We start from the raw sequence: 21,441 nt of genomic DNA on the forward strand, positions 1-21,441 counted from the left end.
CTGTGGTCTTTTATTGTCACCAATGCTAGGTCTTATGTGATTCTAATTGAGGTAATATATAGTTTTTGGTTCTTGTAGCTCATTATATTTTGTCCTTGGTTTGGAAGTTTCAGAATTTAACTATGATATTCCTGTGAATTTTTCTAGTGAGATCTCTTTTAGATGGTGATTGGTGGATTTTTTTCTATTTCTACTTTTCCCTCTTGTTTTCATGCTTCAGGACAATTTTCTTTAATTATTTCTTGTATTATTGTATCAAGATTCTTTTTTTATTAGAACATTCAGGTAGTACAGTTATTCTTGTTTTTTCTTCTTGATATGTTCTCTAGATCCATTGTTTTTTCTTGTGCGATGTTTCACATTCTCTTCTATTTTTTCATTCTATATACATATATAGAATATATATTATGTATAAATAAATATATATGTGTATTTAATTTCTTCATCTCTTATAACTTCACTGGCTTCCTCTTGCCCAATTCTAATTTTCAAGGAATTTTTTTGCTTCAATATCATCCTCTGAAGATGAACCTGAGTCTTTTCTATTCCCATAGTAGCTTTCTGTGGTTGGGGTTCTTCCTCCTTTGCCTGCTCACTAAAAAAAAATAGCAGCTTGTTATTGTAATCACCACTAATCCTGGGGATAGTGCCTCTGACCTCAGGTCCTTCTTGCTATTATATTTTGAACTTTGTCATGGGTCCAACCTCTGCACTCCTTTCCCCCTCCAAGCCACAGGTAGGGCCCCCTGGCACACTATGCTGGAAATGCTCTTACTCTCTGAGAACCTTTCAGTGGCTATGACCTTCATTTCTCCTTCTGGCCTGAAACTGAGACCAAGAACTCAACTGTTCTGTAAGTTTCTACAGCTAGGAGCATCCCTTCCCTACTGCTTCTGCATTTATGGAGTGTGTGCTGGTTCCTTCTTTCCAGGACTGCATTTTGGCAGCACAGGTGGGTCTTGTATCTGTTGTCAGCAGAGGGTCCCTCAGTCTTTCCCCACTCAGATGCCTAACTCCTGACACTGTTTGGGAGCTGAAAATTCCTGTGTCTGAGGTCGAGGCTACTTCCCAATCTAGCTGCTCCTAGGGCTTACTGTTTGCTATTTCAGTGGAAGTAACCTGGAGGTGTTCATACTTCACTAGAGTCCAAACATCCAGCCTAGAATTTTTCTTTGCATCTTCTCCAGCTATCCCAGGAGGTCCACTGTTCTGCCCTAATTATTATTTATTTTTGTTGCTCTACATTCACCTTGAAGTGCTATTCTGTCTTGTTTGTGGAGGAAATCTGAAGAGCTTGGAATTTTTTTTACCTACTCTACCATCTTACCAGAATCCTTTCTCCCATGCTTTTTAGCATGATGTTTTCAGCCATGTTGCCAAGCACCTTCAGTGAGGATGAACATGGATGGTTTTAAGCTTAGCTACCACAATGATGGTAAATTCTTCAACTTGAAATGGCTGCAAACCAAGACCAAAGTGGTGCATGATTTTTTGTTTATAGATGACTGAGCACTCAATGCAGTCTCTGAAGCTGAAATGCAACAAAATATCGATTTTCTGCTACTCATGCTGATTTCGCCCTAACAATTAACACCAAGAAAATACAGGTGCTTTGTCAGCCAGCATCACATCATCCATATCATTTACAGCAAATCAAGAAGTTCTGAATACTGTGGAAAAGTTCATTTACTTCGGCAGTATACTTTCCAGGGATGTGTACACATTGATAATGGGGTTGGCACATGCATTGCCAGAGCTAGTTAAGTGTTTGGGAGGCTCTGAAGGAAAGTGTGGGAGAGAAGAGGTATTAAACTGACTACTAAACTGAAGATCTACAAAGCCATTGTACTGACCTCATTGTTGTATGCCCCTGAAACCTGGCCAGTCTACCAGAGAGATGCCAGAAAACTGAATTGCTTCCATTTGAATTGTCTTAGAAAAATTCTGAAGATCACCTGGCAGGGTAAGATAACAGACACTAAGGTCCTTTCTTGAGCTAAACTGCCAAGCTTTCAAACTCTGCTGAAGAGAGTGCAGCTCCAACGGACGGATCACATTGTTAAAATGCAAAACGTAAGACTTGCTTGCCCAAAAGACTATTTTATGAAGACCTGACTCAAGGCAAGTGTTCACATGGTGGTCAGAAGAAGCAATACAAGGACATTCTCAAGGTAGCTCTTAAGAACTTTGGAATTTATTGTGTGACATGTAAGACACTGGCACAGGACTGCTCAGTATGGCCTGCCCTCATCAGAGAAGGTGCTATGCTCTATGAGCAAAGCAGAATTTAAGTAGCTCAAAAGAAATGTGAGAGGCGCAAATTGAGAGAATACACCCTAAATGTTCACATGGATTATTTATGCCCTGCCTGTGATATGGGCATTCTGAGCTTGTATTGGTCTGATCAGCTATAGTCAGACACACTGTAACTTGACTCTAATGTAGTGGTATCATTCTGGTCCTTTTTGAGAATGAAGGACAACAGCCATATAATGCCATAGATCTGACTTTATTTGTGTAAAGTGTTTCATAATTGTGTTCATATAGTTCTTGTCTCTGTCTTGACAAGTAGCCCTCTCAGTATTTTATATAGTCTAGTTATTTTAAGTGGAATTTCTCTTTCTGTCTCTTGCTACTGGACTTTGTTGGTAATATAAAGAAATGCTGATGATTTATGTGGGTTTATTTTATATGATGTTATTGTAGCTAAAATTGTTAATTATTTCATCTAGTTTTTAGTTGATACTCTAAGTGTGCCATCATATCATCCGTAATGGACAAGAGTTTTGTTTCCTCATGGCCTATTCCAATTCCTTCAATCTACTTTTCTTCTCTTATTGCTGTAGCTAACATTTCCAGGACAATATTGAACAACAGTGGGCATCCTTACTTTACCTCTGATATTATTGGGAAGACTTCTAGCTTATTCCCATTATAGGTAATGGTTGCTGGTTAGATAGATACTATTTATCATTTAAAGGAAAGCTCTATTTATTACTATGCTCTTTAGTGTTTTTAATAGGCATGGGTGTTTATTTCGTCAGAAGCTTTGCTTTGCATCTTTTGGGATAATTGTACAATTTCTGTTGATTTTGTTATTTATATGGTCACTTATACTGATAGGCTTCGTAATATTGAGCTAGCCCTGTATTTCTGGTATAAATCACTCATGGTAATACTGTGTGTATATGTTGTGATATATTGCTGTAATCTCCTTGCTAGTATTATATCTAAAAAATTTTGGATCAATATATATTAGGGAAATTGGTCTATAATTTTCTTTCCCTGTTTTGGTTCTTCCTTGTTTAGGTATCAGCACCATACTTTGTTATAAAAGGAATTTAATTGAACTTTTTATTTGTTTGTTTTTCCAAATAGTTTATGTGGTATTAGAATTAATTTTTCTTTAAACGTTTGGTAAAATTCTTTTGTGTATCTACCTGACCCAAGGGATTTTTTTCTTAGGGAGTTCATTGAAGGATTGTTAAATTTCTTTTTCTAAGATGAAGTTATTTAAATATTCTATTTCGCTTTCTGTTAATATGTACAATTTATATTTTTGTAAATATTTATCCATAAGGGTTAGATTGTAAGATTTATTGGCATGTAGTTGAGCAAAGTAATTCCTAATAATGATTTTAATTTCCTTTTCATTGGTAGTGAATTCACCATTTTCATTTTTGATGCTGGTAATTTGGTTTTCTTTTTAAATCAAATTAACCACTGGTTTAGCTATTTTATTCTCTCCCTGACCCCTCCCCCAAAACCAGTTTCTAGTTGTTTTTTTTTTAATGCATTAATGCTTTTCTTACTTTCAATTTTATTAGTCTCTCCTTTGATTTTCGAGATTTTCAATTTGGTGTCTAATTTGTGATTTTAAATTTGTTATTTTTCTACTGTTTTTTTTCAGTTCCTTGCCCAATTCAGTTATTTGCTCTTTCTCTATTTTATTGATGTAAGCATTTAGAGACATAAAATCTCTCATTAGGACTGTTATGACTGCATCCCATAAATTTTGGTATATTGTCTCATTGTTGTCATTCCCTTTAATGCAATTATTGATTGTTTCCATAATTTGTTCTTTGACCCACTCATTTCTTAGGATTTGATTATTTAGTTTTCAATTAATTTTTAATCTATCTTTCCATGGCCCTTTATGAATGTAATTTGTATTTGTATTTAACGTTTCTGCTTTTCTGCATTTTACTCTGAGACTTTTTTGATCTAACACGTCAATTTTTGTGGAGGTACCATGTACTTCTGAGAAGAAAGTATATTTTTTTTCCTCAGAGGTTAATCTTACCTAATGTTTCTTAATTACTATTCACTTGCTTAACTTCTTTCTTGTTTATTTTTTTTTTATTGTTAGAAGTTAGTATTTCCTCTTGCATGTCATTTATCTTCTTTAAAAATATGAATGTTATACCATTTGGTGTATATATGCTTAGTATTGGTATTACTTAATAGTCTATGGTAACTTTTAGCAAGATATAGTTTCCCTCCTTATCTTTTTTAATTAGATTTTTGCTTTTGCTTTATCTGAGATCATGATTGATACCTGTGCATTAAAAAAAAAAAACTTTCACTGAAGCATAATAGATTTTGCTCCAGCCTATTACCTTTACTCTGTGTGTGTCTCTGCATCAAATGTGTTTCTTGTAAACAGCATGTTGTAGGATTCTGATTTTTAATCTACTCTACCAGCAGCTTCTATTTTATGGGTTAATTTAACCATTTACATTCCCTCTGTTTATACATCTCTCTCTCTCTCTCTCTCTCTCTCTCTCAACCTTCCTTCTCACAAGTGTTTTGCTTCTGACCACCACCTCTCCCATGTCCTCTCTTATATCAGTCCTTTCTCCTCTCTTATCCCCTTATCTTCTTACTGTTCCATAACTATATAACTCTGTGTGTGTGTGTGTGTGTGTGTGTGTGTGTGTGTGTGTGTGTATATATATATATATATATATATATATATATATATATATATATATATATATATATATATTTCTATACTCAAATGAAGGTGTATGACTACTAACCAGTGGTTTGGGCTGCAGACATTGCTCCCTCTCTCTATTCCTTGCCCACCCCCTTCCTCATTTGGGCCTATTTCCTGTTTCCCTTGAGCCATCCCCTCCACGTCACACATCACCATCAACCAGTATTAACATCAGGTGTATGAAGCAACTGATACCAGAGATGGATTATCTTGTCCAGAGTTGGCATCTTTTAAGCCTCCTCATGTTGAAAACCCCTGGATTCAGCTTCCTTCTCCAGAATGGAAGTGTAAACAAGTTTTGAAACCTCCATATGATGAAATGTTTGTAACTCTTTTAAAGTATACCTATGCAGTGGGAAACCATGATTTCATTGAAGCATACAAATGCCAGACTGTGATAGTTCAGTCTTTCCTGTAAGCATTTGAAGCCCACAAAGAAGAAGATTGGACTTTGTCTGTTATGCATACTATAGTACTTGACCTTCAAATTTTAGCTAATTATGCTGACCAACAGTTGGTGAAGAAAGGAAGAAGTAAAGTTAGTGATATGTTGGAAAAAGCAGCTGAATTGCTGATGAGCTGTTTTCAAGTCTGTGTTATAGATACTAGTGCTGGTATAGATGATTCTAAGAAGTGGGGAATGCTATCTGGCCAATCAACTATTTGAAATTTATTTTAAGCTCAATAAAATTCATCTTTGTAAGCCCTTAATTAAAGTCATTAATAGCTCAGATCTGAAAGATGAATACAGCACAGCACAGAGTTATTATATACAAGTACTATGTTGGTTGCGCGGAGATGTTTGACAGTGATTTTAAGCAAGCTGAAGAATATCTATCTTTTGCCTTTGAGCACTGTCACCATACAAGTCAGAAAAATAAAAGAATGATACTGATATATCTGCTGCCAGTAAAAATGCTGTTGGGCCATATGCCAACAGTGGAGCTTTGGAACAAGTATCATCTTATGCAATTTGTGGAAGTTACCAAAGCTGTGAATGTAGGAAATCTGCTCTTGAATGGAGCTCTGACAAAACATGAAACTTTATTCACTGTGGTATTTTCCTTTCTTCTGAAGCTGAAGACCAGTACCTCTAGAAATCTCTTTAAGAAAGTTTATTTATTACTCAAAACACATCAGCTTGAAGCTTTTCTAGTGGCTGTAAAATTCATGCAATTTGAAGATGTTAATATTGATGAAGTTCATTGCATTTTAGTGTATCATTTACATGGGTCAAATTAAAGGATATGTGTGTCATCAGCATCAAAAACTAGTGGTTAGCAAGCAAAACCCCTTTCCTACACTTTTCAACTGTGTGTTGATTCTGCAACATTAAGTGTAGATTCTATAACATTAAGTCTAAACATTTTTTGGCAGAAAATTAAACTTGCAAAACTTTTTTTAATAAGTCATGCAGTTTAAACTCAAAAGTAATCCTGTTACATTTGGAACCAGAATCTTGGAAACTTATCATGGCTCCCTTCCCAGGGACACAGAAGCTATGAACTTGGCAGAGTACTAGAGGACATGAATCTCTCCTTTATAAAATGCAGCTTCTATTAACTTCAATATGATCTAAAGTTTCTTGATAGGAAAAAATAAAATATCCCTAGTCTACCAGGAAGCTTTTATAAAACTTCTGAAAAGATGGCGTTTTGAATATTTTTAAGGCAGCAAACATTTTATGTTTCATTGTGTTATTCATAAAATGATCTTTCTCATAACTATTTTGAAAAATCAAAGAAACATGAATGAAACCCTGAAGGGTGCATGAAAATGGTGTGTTCTACCTCATCTTTGAATATTTTTTTTTGTCCATAACAGCTTGGGAAACTTACATTCCTTTAAGAGGCAAATTACATTTGATTTTGAATGCTAAAAAATGTGGGTGTATGCTATTACTTCTTTAGGTCAATTCCAACGATAGTAAGGTTCAAGGAAGATTCACTACCTCCCATATTTCCCTCCACAGTTCTAGGTCTTTTGAACCTCTTCATGTGAGACATTTACTGCATCCTACCTCTCCTCTCCTTCTTCTCACAGTGCAGTCTTCCTTCTCACCCATTAATTTTGTTTGTTTTTTTTTTATATTATCCAATCAAAATAAATTTATACCCATGTCCTCTGTCTATGTATACTTCTAACCACCCTTAACTGTGATAAGTTCTTAATTGTTTCAAGTATCAGATCCCTGTGTAAGGATGTTAACAATTTAACCTTTTTGTGCTTCTCCTGAGTTTTGTATTTGAAAATCATATTTTCTGTTCAGCCCTGGTCTTTTCAGCAGGACTGCTCAAAAGTCTTCTATTTCAATCAATTACCCTCCCCCCACCCCCCAAAAAGAAAGTATTATGCTGAACTTCAATGGATAGGTGATTCTTGGTGGTTGTAATCTAAACTCTTTTTCTTCTGGAATATAGTATTTCAAGCCCTCTGATCCTTTAATGTGAAAGTGGCTAAATTCTGTTTAATTCTGACAATTCATGTGGATTGTTTCTTTCTGGCTGCTTGCAATATTTTCACCTTGACCTCAGAGCTCTGGAATTTGGCTATAACATGCCTGGGAGTTTTCATTTTGGAGATGATTGGTAGATTCTTTCAATTTCAATTTTACTCTCTGTTTCTAGGGTATCAGGGCAGTTTTTCTTTATAATTTCTTGAAAAAAACATTATATCCAGGCTCTTTTTTTAATTGTGGCTTTCAAGTAGTCCAATAATTCTTAAATATCTCTCCTAGTTCTATTTTCTAGTTCAGTTCCTTTTCCAATGAGATGTTTTACATTTTCTTCAGTTTTTCACTCTTGATTTTCATGTATTGTTTTCTGATGTTGCCTGGAGACATTAGCGTCTTTCGATTTCGGTTTTAACCCTCTGGTTTTAGGAAATAAGGACAGTTTTCCTTTATAATTCCTTGAAATAAATATCTAGTTTCCACTTGCCCAATTCTAATTTTTAAAGTATGTTTTTCTTCATTGAGCCTTATAGTATATGAATATAAATTTTATTTATTTTGTTGTATATATTTAGAAAAAAATTATGCTGAGAAGGTCCATAGGTTTCATTAGACTGAACAAGGATTCATATCACAAAAACAAGAAAGAAAGGTTAAAATATCATTTATTAGACCAACTAGAAGATAAATTTGTTCAATGCAAAAGACATTTATTAAACAGAATGGAAAAAATAGATGAAAAGGAAATTTCTTTCCATTTATATAGGGATACATTCTCCCACAGATTCCCACAGAAAATCAGACATCTTCCTTATCACAAATCCAATCCCAATTCTCTCCCATTGACTTTTTGGACCTTGGGAGAGGAACCTAGGCAATTTACAGGGAATTGCAGACTCACAAATAGCACCAAATAGCCCTTTTGTTTTCCCAGCACAGTGAAAGGATATCATTCTCAGTAACTCACAGGAGATGGTTAAAAAAATAAATCTGACTACAACTCTTGAAATGTGCTAAGAGTCTTAGCACCAGAATTTGGAAGCATTAAAGACAGCGATGTAGTTTTTCTGATCAATAACTCAAATAAAGGGAAAAAAGAAATAGAGAAATAAAATACTCTTATATCTGATTCTATCTGTGACCATACTGGCAAGGTTTATAATACAGCTAAAGGGAATGCATCCCAAAGGGGAAACCAACATCAGATCTGAACACCCTGTTATTGTTGTTTTTACTTATGTACCCTTTCCTCACCCCACCTCCTGCCATAGTGCTTTTAGTAGGGATGAGGTAAGGCAGCCACAATAGTCTTCTGGTTTCTTTTCTGAGCTTCTTTTAAAATCTTCAACACTCGGAGATTAACCACTCATGGGCTTCTTTAGAATGCTGAGATCCTCTCCCAAGGAGTACAGTTTTATGGGCCCCAAACAGTTATAGGAGATGTAGTCTAGAAAAAAAAGCAAACAAAATAAAAAATAGACAAACTAAAACAGAACAGGGTCTTTGCCTATTGGGACCTTCTCTATATACGTGTTTTTTTTTTCTTTCCTTCTCCAGCACTGTTTGCCTTCCCCTGTCCATCATTTATACTGGACATCCAGTTCTTCTTCATGGGTTAGAACCATACAGAATAGAAATTCCTCTTATGGCTTCAAATCTGAATTTTTTTGAAGAACAAAATTAGTATTAACCCTAGTCAATGCTTCATTAACTTCTCTACTTTGGCCACAGAATTCTAGAAGACATAGGAAAGAAGGAAGAAAGGAAGAAAAAAAGGAAGCAAGAAAGGAAAGAAGAAAATATTTTATAGTACCTACTATGTATTCTCCTGAATCAACACCCTTGTTGTGGAGGTGAGGCTTATGTAGCTCACTGAAACTATAAGCTATGCAGTTCTCTAAGAAGGACAGGTCATAGTATAGAGTTCTGACAAAAGGTGATCCACTGAAGAAAGAAATGGCAAACCACTCCAGTACCTTTGCTGAGAAAACTCCAGGAATAGTTTTGTTGTTGTTGTTGTTTTGCTTTTGGGAGGGGGGAAGGCAGGGCAATTGGAGTTAAGTGACTTGCCCAAGGTCACACGGCTAGTAAGTGTTAAGTGTCTGAGGCCAGATTTGAACTCAGGTCCTCTTGACTCCAGGGCCGGTGCTCTACTCACTGTGTCACCTAGCCAGCCCCAGGAATAGTTTTTAAAATTATAAAAGATATGACACCAGAAGATGAGTCCCTCAGTTTGGAAGATGTCCAACATGCTACTAGGGAAGAACAGAGGACAGCTACAAGTAGCTCTAGTACTAATAAAGAGTCTGGGTCAAACTGAAAGGAAGGAAGCTCAATTGAAGATGTATCTGGGACAAAAGGAAAGTCCAATGCTATAAAAATTAACATTGCATGGGAACCTGGAATATAAAATCTATGAACCAAGATAAGCTGGATGTGGTCAAACAGGAGATGGAAACAATAAAAAATAAACATTGACATCTTGGGTGTGGACAGGAATGTGAATATATATATATATTCCTATGGGAAAAGTTTTAGAAGAAATGGAGTAGTCCTCATACTCAATAAAAGGGTGAGGAAAGCAGTACCTGGGTATAATCTCAAAAATGACAGAATGATATCTGTTCAAATCCAAGGCAAACTGTTCAACACCACAGTAATACAAGTCTGTGCTCCAACTACTAATAGTGAAGAAGCCAAAATTGATTAGTTCTTTAAAGACTTACAACATCTTCTAGAAATAACACCCCAAAAAATACTTCATTGTCACCATAGGGAATAGGAATGCTAAAGGAGAAAATCAAAAAATTATTAGAATAAGAGACAAATTTGACTTGGAGTTCAAAATGAAACAGAGCAGAGACAAATAGAGTTTTGTCACAATAGCTCACTGGTCATAGCAAAAATTCTTTTCCAACAACCCAAAAGGAAATTCTACACATGGACATTTACAGATGGTCAGTGTCAAAACCAGTCAAAGTAAAAACCAATATCAAAATTTATATACTTTGCAACCAAAGGTAGAGAAGCTCTATACAGTCAGTTAAAACAAGATATGGAGCAGACTATGACTTCTTATTATGTCTTATTCTTATCACAAGCTTCTTATTACAAAATTCAGTCTTAAATTTAAGAAAGTAGGGAAAACCATCAGACTATATAGGTATGGTCTAAATAATATCCTTTATCAATATGAAGTGAAAGTGTTGAATAGATGTAAGGTATTTGATATGGCAGATAAAGTACCTAGGGAACTGTGGACTGAGATTTATAATACTGAACTGGAGGCAACAACAACAAAAAAAACATTCCAAAGAAAAAGAAGAGCAAGAAAGCAAAATTACTGTCTGATAAGGCTGTACAAATAGCTGAGGAAAAAAGGAAAGGGAAAGGAGAAATGGAAAGATATACCCAAATGCAGAATTCTAGAGAATAGCAAGTTTTTCTTAAATAATTAATGCAAAAAAATGGAACAATAGAATAGGAAAGTCAAGAGATCTCAAGAAAATTAGAAATATCAAAGAAATGTTTCTGGCAAAAAATGGGCAAGCTTAAAGGTAATATGGTAGGGACTTAAGAGAAGTCTACTTTGAGACTAAAGTCTACTAAGAGAGTAAAAAGCAGTGACAAGAATACACAGAAGAACTATATAAGAAAGACCTTAACATCACTAATAACCATAATGGTGTGGTTATTGATCTAAAGACAGACAACATGGAGACTGAAATCAAGTGGCCCTTTGGAAGCATTATTAACAATAAGGCTGATGGAGGTGAGAGAATTTCAGGTGAGCTATTTTAGGTATTTTAGGTAATTATAGGTAATTTTAGAATTTTAGGTAAGCTAAAATCCTTAAAAATGATGCTGTTAAAGTTCTGCACCCAATATGCTAGCAAATTTGAAAAAACTTGACAGTAGCCACTGGACGGAAAAAAGATCAGTTTATGTCCCAATACTAAAGAAAGGCAATACCAAGCACTGTTTAAATTGCTGAACAATTGCTCTCATTTCACTTATGCTTTTAAGCTTTTAAGGTTGCCAGGAGAAATATCAACAATCTCAGATAGGCAGGCAATGCCATTCTGATGGCATGAAGTGAAGAAAAATTAAGAAGCCTTTTGATGAGGATGAAAGAACAGAGTCTAAAAGCTGACTTGAAGCATAAAACAAAAAGAAACAAAAACAAAACCTGAGATCTTAGCAATGGGTCCATCACTTCTTGGCAAATAGAGGGAGAAGAAATGAAAGCAATGTCAAATCTTATATTCTTGGGCTCAACAATCATTGTAGATAGCAGTTACAGCCATGAAATTAAAAGATGCTTGTTCCTTGGGAGAAAAACTCTGATAAATCTGGACAGCATACTAAAAAGCAAAGACATCATCTTGTTGACAAACGTCCATATCTTCCAAGCTATGACTTTTCAGTATCAATATATGGTTTTGAGTTGGATTAGAAGGAAAGCCGAGAGCTGAGAATTGGTGCTCTTGAATTATGGTGCTCCAGAAGACTTTTGAGATTCCTTTGGACAGCAAGGAGATCAAATCAGTCCATACTTAATAGAAATTAATTCAGACTATTCACTGGAAGGACAAATACTGAACCTAAAGCTTAAATTTTTTGGCCATATAATGAGATGATGGGAAACCTTGGAAAAGACCCTGATGTTGGGAAAGCTTGAAGAAAAAAGTAAAAGGAGATGGCAGAGGATGAGATAGTGTCATGGAAGTAATGATCATTGATATTGGACAGACTTCAAGAGACAGTGGAAGATAGATGAGTCTTGCATGCTATAGTCCATGGGGCCATGAAAAGTTGGATATTACTGAAAGGCTAAACAACAACAACAAAATTATGTATGTACCAGGTACTGTGCTACTAAGCACTTTACTAATACCATCGTATTTTACCCTAATCGCAACCCTATTAGGGAAGTAGGTTCTATTTGACCCCCATTTTACAGCTGAGGAAACTGAGGCAAAAAAGTTAAGTGACTTGCTGAAGTTCACATGACTATCAAGTGTGTGAGGCTGGATTTGAATTTAAGTCTTCTTAACTCCAGGCCTAGTACTCTCTGTGAGGAAGGATGCACAACATACTGGATGATGCCAGGACCTAAATGATCTTGACAGCTTAGAACTTTGTACTGAAATGATATGATGAACTTCAATAGAGGTGAATGTAAATTGTTGCATTTAGGTGTAAAAAAAATTCATTGTCACAAATATAATATGTAGGAAACATCCCACAGAGTATTTTATTTGGAAAAAAATTCTGGGGATTTAAATTAGATTGCAAGTTTATTAGGGGTCAGAAGTTGTTAGGTTTTGAGGCATCATGCTGTAAGGACATTGATAAGCTGAGACATGTCCAGGGGAGTACAGCCTTCACAGTGAAGGACTGCAAGTCCATGGCATATAACGACTGGTCAGAGACAATGAGGAAGAGAAGACTTGGAGGAAGATGATTGATGCTTTCAGTATTTGAAGGGATGTCATGTGCAAGAGGATTTGTTTTATTCTATTTAACCATGGAAGGCAGAGCCAGGCCCAGTGACTTCAAACCCTAGTTTAACAACCCATGTTAACTTATGTAAATCACTTAAATAGCTTAACATCTATGGGTCTCAGTTCCTCATCTGTAGAAGGGGTTGTACTAAATTGCTTATGAGGTTCCTTCTGGCTCTAAATCTAATCTATAGACATCTCTAATCTACCTTGTAAAGAGGCCACTTTAAGCGTAATAATGTCAGGAAAAACTTCCTAACAATTAGAGCTCACTAAAAGTGGAATGGGGTACCTCTGGACGTGGTGTTTTCCTCTTCTGAGCTCCTTAAACAATGGCAAGGTGACCGTTTGACAGAGATGGTACAGTAGAGATTCCTTTGTTACATAGTTGTTGAGGTTCCTTCTTACTTTCAAATTTTGTGATTTTCTGATTATTTTGTAGTGATCATATCATTTGCACTGATCAAATCATAGCATTTCAGTACAAAATAATGATATCATCATATCATTTCAGTACAAAAGTAATTATTACAGATAATTGAAGTCATCTACTACTGCTATAGTAGTCAGCTAGGTGACTCAGTGTATAGAGAGCTGGACCTGAAGTCAGAAGTCCTGAGTTTAAATGTGACCTCAGGCACTTACTAACTGTGTGACCCTGGGCAAGTCGCTTAACCTCTTTTTGCCTTAATCCACTGGTGAAGGAAATGGCAAAGCACCCCAGTGTCTTTGGTCAGAAAATCCCACGGCAGTATTGGTGTTCTGTGGTCCATGAGATCATGAACAGTTTGACACAACTGAACAACACAATCACAACCACCACCACCACCACCACCACCACCACCACTTTATCATGCTTCCATAATATGCAGATCATCTTTTTTCTTAACTCTTTGTCTATTTCATGCTTCTGTTCGGATGATTTATTTATGAATATTTAATATTGTCATATACTCTTATGACAATATTACCTATGTTAGAAAACACATATAGGAGAATTCAGCTGTCAGTCAGAGAGGACCCCATAGTCCTTAGACAAAGAAAAAGCAAAGGGTAACACATCTTCTTTAATGTTATTTCCACTGATAAAATCAACTGTATCCATTTCTCATGTTGAATCATTTAATGGTGTCAAGGCTTTCATGGTGCAAGCTTTCTTTTCTGTCTTCAGTACCTACGACTACCGAGGGGACAAGGACTTAGCCCATGGAAGGTGTTGCCATGTTTCAAATGCACAAGGATTACTCCTTTAAATGATGGCTTTTGTGGCTGTTCTAGAAGCAGAGGGGGCAACAGGGGGATGTTTGCCATTGCCATTTGTCTTGGGCTCAGTGACCCATGTTGTTTGCCTTAGAAACTCTAAGAGAGGTAGTGGTTGAAGTGGCAGTAGTGTTTTGAACCTTGGCACTTACTGAATCATGTCTCTCTCTTAGGCTGCCTTGCTTCTTTGGCTGGGCTCATTTTCTGGCCCTGTGGGAGGAAATGACTGATGGATAGTTGGTAGAGATCCCTTATGAGCTTTTTCTCCACAGTTACAGGAGATAGTCTAGAAACAAGGCCCTTAGTCTGCGGTATTATTCTATTCCCAGGGCTCTTTAGTGGTTCCTATCAGGATTCAAGGAGAGGTGTTGGTTTTTTACCTTATATATTCTGTTTCCTGCCTCTCATTAGATCATTTGGAATTTTACTTTGTCTTGTTTATTAGCCTTTCTGCATTTGTAAACAGACATCTAACGTCATTAGTTTTAATGCTGTTTTAATGGTGCCTCCTTTCTTTGGTTTCATCACTATTGAATTATGGTCCATCTCTACTGTTCTCCTTACATTATAGCTGCTGTTCTTTATAGTGCCTAGCTTTATAGATACTGTATAAATAGACATAATCAGAGTTCAAGAACTAATTGACATCTTGGAAGTTCCAGTTCACGGGGCAAGTGTTCACCTCTCTAATGTGAAAAGCCATATGGAACTATGAGGAACTTTGAACCAGAAGGTATAGATGAGTCATGCTGTGGAGTTCTTAAACAGGAACACACATTCTAGGAAAGATAGACTGAGTGCAAGTGTTAGAGAACTTAGTAGCTGAGCAGTTGCAGCATCAATGGGCCTAGTCCCTGGTCCTGCTGAAGACTTAATGAGCTGAGTCAAAAAGAACAATATAGCACAGGGGCAGGAGTAGAAAGGAAAAAGGAAACGTAGGGCTGAACTATGGAACAAGAAGAGGTCAAGGAAAGCAACCAGTGCTAAAGGTAGTTTACAGCAAAAGATTCTGGTGGAAACCACAAATTATGCTCTCTTCAAGGACTGGGGAAAATTCCAGCAAGATTTCTGTTATTTCCCTAAGAGCAGGCACTCCTCATGCCTGTTCATTGACAGACATTTCCAGTAATCTGAATTTAGTCTCAACCATAAAGTGGTCAGGAGTTGGCTAGAGACAAACATAAATTTAAATTAAGGTAGGAAACCAAACCTCTGCCTAAATGTTAGCACTTCTTCTAATAGGGTACTCTGAGAGATTGTGATTTTATTTCTAACAGTTATTTAATATAAACTCCATAAAGTAGTAGAGAAGGGGATCATGTGGAATAGAGTATCCATTATCATACCTCTATGCTAAAAATAAATATAACTGTTGTAGCAGGTGCTGACCAAATCTCCAGAGACAAGATGGGGGAAGGGATAGAGAAAAGAAGGTGGCAATTAGTATTACCATAATCATTGAATCTGCCTTAGTGACACTCACACACAGAATCCACTGGTGTTCTGTAAGTATGTTTTATTTTTTCTTCCCTATTTCAATTTTTTTTCTTTAGTTTTAAAGTTTTGACAAATGGCATGTTACAGTAGGAAAGGTAGTAGTTTAAACTATGATCAATCATACTTTGTTAGCTTGAAATCATTCCCTGTCGGCCAACAAATATTTATTAAGTGTCTATTGTATACAGAATGTTGTGATAGATGATGGAGATATACAGTTTAGAAAAGGCACTATCCTTGCCCTCTTGTTATTTACAGTTTAGTTGGAGGATAAGGCACAACACAAATCACTAAAATATGCAACTTAACATGATAAGTGTATTAAAGATATAGAATAAAGTGCAGTGTTTGAGGGAGATGATAATTATTGCCTGGGGTTATCAAGAAAGGTTTCAATGGAAGAGGTGGGATTTTGTTTGATGTTTAAGAATGAATATGGGGAACTTTGGAGTCTAAATGCAGATGAAAACATACTATTTGCTCTCTTTTATTTGTTGTTTTGTTTCTTCTCTCTTGGTTCCTCCCATTGGTTCTAATTCTTTTTTACATCATGACTAATGTGAAAATATGTTTAATATGAATGTATATGTATAGCCTATATCAGATTGCACACCTTCTTGGGGAAGGGGGAGAAAATTTAAAACTCAAAATTGTATGGAAGTGAATGTTGAAAACTAAAAATTAATTAATTAATTAAAAAAACAAAAACAAAGCATGAATAGGGTGCAGCTAGGTGGCACAGTGGATAGAGTGCTGGTCCTGAACTCAGGAGGACCTGAGTTCAAATGCGACCTCAGATACTTGACATTTACTAGTTGTATGACCCTGGGCAAGTCACTTAACCCTAGTTGCCTTGAAAAAAAAATGAGTAAATAGGAAATCATCAGATTATGTTGAGGGGATAGGGTTGAATTGAGCTCAAAACCTCACTGAGAGATTTTTGTTTGTTTTTAATTTCTAGGGACAAACGTATTCTAAATAATTTAGTAATTGGAGTAGAGAAAGGTGACTCTGAAGTGGGAAAGGGACCTAGAGAAAGAAATCTGGGGACACGAGGGAAAATTATTGGAATTTCAGAATTTCCTTTTGAGCTAGCTCTTAGAGTACAAGTTGACTATCACATCATGTTCTGATTCTATTTTCTAATAAGAATAGAATACTCCAGGAAATGCATTTTGGAGACCAGTGCTAAACTCCTTTGTTGAAGCCAAGTCATCTGAAGAAGATAGATGAGTAAAGGTTATGGAAAAATTTTATTTTGAACCTGCTGTCAAGATATCACAGACACAATGTGAGCTGTAATGGCCAAGAAATATCATGCCTTATTGGCCAAAAACTAATTATTTTCTGGTATCACACTGTCCCTGATCATTTTTTTTTTCTCATCTCTCCTACAGTTATGTCTTTGCTCTAGGATAATTATCTTCTACCCCGGTTCTTTCAGAACTGCTTCACTGAATCTCTTTCCAAACGATGACAGGAAAATTATATTTCTCTTAAGAACTCACTGTTTTCAATCTATACCATAAGGCTTTGGTGAAAATCTGCAAATTTTGTTAAATGTCAAATAGATGATTGTCTCATCTTTAACTAGTGTCTAAATGTTTAGACCAACCAATATTCATTTTTAAAACTGTCTATCTTATTCCCCTTTTTCAACCATCACAGAGACTATTTCACCTAAGGCAAAAAAGAGTGAAAATGAGTAGGGTGGGTGGTGAGAAGTTATATAGCGCAGAGAGTTGTGGGGGAAGTTGGACTGGCGGTATTTTGAGAGGCTTTCAGATGGGGCCTCCTGGACGTAACTGTGCTCCATCAGGCTGGTGGAGGATGGCAAAGGATTTCAGGCATCATGGGAAAGACTCCTGCTCCCACCCTACCTCCAGCTCCAATGTCAAAACCCTAGAATAAAATCACATTCACCTAATGCTAGCTACAGGCATATCCCTTTGTATTCAGTTTTAAACAAAGACAAGGTTGTGTGCTTTTAGGGCCTCTCATAGAGATCTTATGAAGGATCATTCATTTATTTAGGGAATTCATGTACTGCTGAAGAAAGATGATGTCTGTTTGAATTTTTTTGGTGTTTTTTTTTTGCCTTAGTAAGTCTATAAATTCCTTAATTTTCCAATATAAAAACCTTTCTTATGCCTACAATTGGGGTGATTCAGGGAAGTTAATCAATTTGATAATTTTACAGGCATGTAAGCTTTTGGAGGCATCTAAAGGGTATCTCCCTATGAAATGTGAGTATACCCACTGGCACCTTATGATAGATTATTGGCTAATTCAATTTCAGGGGGTCAGACTTTCATCATAAAAGCCACCCTTCCCTGTGGTATATAAAACGGGAGTTACATTCTGCTCCTACCTTCCTTTTCCCTTTTTCTGACCTTTAGAACTCCATTTTTGCCATTTTCCTTTTGCTTTCCACTAGAGACAGAAAAAGAAGTGGGGTTGAGGGATTTATATTTCTTGTATACCTACCTGGATAGTACCTGTTTTTGCCTTTCTTTGCATCGCCAGAGCTTATCACAATTTTTGACACGTAAAATGTGGACAATAAATTCTTGTTGACTGATCATTTGATTGATTCATATAATCATGTAATAAAGGCACATGATGGATATATTTGGCTTGAGAAGATATCTCTATGCATGCACAGTTTCTTCCTCCCAGAAGCAGGTAACAATAATCAGTAAATGTGCACGATAAGTTGCATGTGATGGCTCAAGTGGCCCAAGAAGGGACTTCCTAAATATCAAGTTCTTGGTCATCTGCTACTTTTCTGTTTCCCTTTCTGACACAAGTTCAGGACCAGAGTTTTGAGTGAGAATTTTCCCACATCAAATCTCTGGTAGAATGAAGGCACTGAGAGTTTGTTTGTTTGTTTTTAGCTGACATACACATTAGAAGCAGATGCACCTGCCCACTCATTCTTAAAGTGGAGTCCCAGCTTTGATAGCTTGTTGGTAGTTAACCCCAAATTTAAGATTCCTGAGCTTGAAGCTTTGCACAATGGACATTTTTGAGAGATAAAAGAATTTCTTAAGGCTCCATCATCCTTGGATGGACAGTATTTCCTATCAACAGAGTAAAGAAGTAAGCAACTCAGACAGGGCAGGTTTAAAGGGAAAGAGATTTAATATTCCTGTAAAATCAGATCCAGCACATGTAAGCCTGAATGTTGGGCTTGGATAGAGGAGAAAAGTAGAGGATGGGTCATGAGTTTTAGGCCAATATACTTTTTCAAAAAAATAAATTTGAAACTCCAAGATAGTTTTACCTCCCACCTAAATCACAGTTTTAGAGGGTATGTGTATTAGTGCGTACTTGTGAAATAGAGCTTACTAGAATGTTAAAGGCCACTAGATGATTCTTGGAATCAGGGAGACCTGAGTTCAAATCTCTCCTCCCACTTTGTGATGCTGGGCAAGTCTCTAAGCCCTGTTTGTTTCAGTTTCCTTATCTGTAAAATCAGCTGGAGAAGAAAATGGCAAATCACTCCAGTATCTTTGCTGAGAAAACGAGGTCACAAAAAGTCAGACATGACTGAAACAACTGCGCAATTTCATGACTGAAACAACTGAAGTGTTTCCCCAGTGGTAATTACAAGTTCAAAACTCTTCTGGGGATAACTGACATCTAAATGAGTTTTTATATTTGCTTCTGGTCACCTTTTATTCCTTTGCATCTTATGTACTTGGGGGTGGGAGGAGTAACATAATGGTTTGTCCTATGCTGATATGTGTTTGTTACATTTAGTGCTTCTGTAAGCGCTGGGAATCTGGTTGCACAAATTTAGGGACACCTAGGCATGTAAAACAAACAAACAAAAGTATGTTAGGAAGTTTTCTTGGAAAAACTCCACTTATAGGCAGTAAGCCAAAAACAAACAAACAAACACAAACACACAAAAAGACAAACTACCACCACCAGCAACAACAAACCAAAAACATGACATTCTTTGGGTTAGTTCCTTACAATCAGATCCATTTTAAGAGAACCTGAGAGTTGGGGAGGGAGACTCTAGATTATGAGTTATAGACTCATATACATTTTTCTTTCTCTATGGAATGTGCTTGCATCATTCCTTTGTAATGGAAAACATATCTTTTCCTAGGATTCAATTATGTTCTCCTAAGAACTCAGGGAGTCAGGGTATTCCTGAGAGTAGTGGCAACCCCCACCTAAAAGATTACAAATGAGAACCCAAATTAAAACTATAATATTTATATCTCTCAGCCTCCACATATACACCCACAGCATCACATATATATTTCAAGCAATGATGCAGCAATTAGGTTGCAGTTTCAAAAACAGCTATTCTTTTGAAATGCAAGGCTTTACCAGGCCTTGCCATGTTTTAGTGATGTGAGGCTTCGGCCAATTTTGAATTAAAAAAAAAAGTTAGCAAAGTGAAGCATACCATATCTGAAGCCATATGGCCAAACAGAACAGCTTCCCTTAAAGTTTGTCATTATGTGATCAGTGTTATTACCATTTAAAGCTGCATTCATTTTTTCTCCTTTTTTCTTTTTTTTTTATTCCAAACCTTTCAGGTATATTCAGTTGGTCTACATGCAAACCTTCTCACATAATGAAATATGATGTTGTGATTAATATACAAAATGCAGTCAAAGAAAAGCTGGAGAGAAACTGTTGCATATGCATAACTCAGTGTCCTAGACATAATTTCAATTGTGTTGAGTGTTGAAAAGTGGAAAGATCTTGTTAACACATCTTTCAGGAAGCTGTATGGAGAGAGACAAAGACCCTTAAGGAGACAGCCTGCATTTATCATAGAATTTGCTCATGGAAACTTGGAGGCAAACATCTGTCCATTTTCCAATTACCTGAGCCTTGGGGGAGGTTGTAGGGACTTGCTTATTCTTTTTTTTTTCTTTTTAATAAAGTGAACAGAACAGAGAGACAGCTTATTTAAGAAAAGTTTTACTAGTGTATTAATATTTGGGCAAAGTTATTGAAATGGGTGTGAAAGGCAGACAAACTATTACAGACTATAGAAAAAAAACACAAAAGGGTTTTATCCAATTAAAATAATAAATAAGCCTCTGGGATTTAGGTGAATGACAAATACATCCATAAAAGAAATTAAATCTGGATGATTAGATCCAGTATTAGCACATACAATACTATTGGAAGTAGAACTTTAAATCTTTTATTCTTTTCTAGTAAATCCCTTAGCTCTTTCCAAAGAACAATGCTCTCAGGCCCTAATGTTTAATTTAATTTCAAGGTCTTGGAAAACACTGTCATGAAGAATGTAGGTAGAAGAAAAATAAATATTAACTTAGGTTTTGGGGAGTTTTACTCAGGAAATATTTGTATTATTTTACCTGAATTAATTACAAGGTCTGTGTTCATCCTGAATACTGAATTCAAAAAAGGTTTGTGATTAATAAGTTTTGCCAGTGGAAAGAGTTAAAAATGAGAACATACAATAATATTCCTCTCAAATTATTTTCCCCATAAGTTATATTAATAAGGAAAATGTTCATTATACTTGCTTATCACACATGGGATTGGACAAAGATGTCTATAGGTCTGATGGTTTAACATCCACTTTATTGTGCTTACATAGTTTTTTTGTTTTTGTTTTTTGCTTTTTGAAGGGGGGAAGGCAGGGCAATTGAGGTTAAGTGACTTGCCCAAGGTCACAGGGCTAGTAAGTGTTAAGTGTCTGAGGCTGGATCTGAACT

At 36.2% G+C, this 21,441-nt stretch overlaps 1 pseudogene; it reads left to right on the forward strand.

Moving 5' to 3' along the window:
* The first annotated feature begins 1,401 nt into the window (after positions 1-1,401).
* Positions 1,402-6,338, forward strand: LOC138145818 (PCI domain-containing protein 2 pseudogene; annotated as a pseudogene).
* The last annotated feature ends 15,103 nt before the right edge of the window (positions 6,339-21,441 follow it).

The sequence above is a fragment of the Petaurus breviceps genome, unplaced genomic scaffold (assembly GCF_028583685.1).
Source record: "Petaurus breviceps papuanus isolate PSGF00001 unplaced genomic scaffold, PetGlider_PUasm1.0 90750, whole genome shotgun sequence".
In the NCBI taxonomy this organism is placed as follows: Eukaryota; Metazoa; Chordata; class Mammalia; order Diprotodontia; family Petauridae; genus Petaurus; species Petaurus breviceps.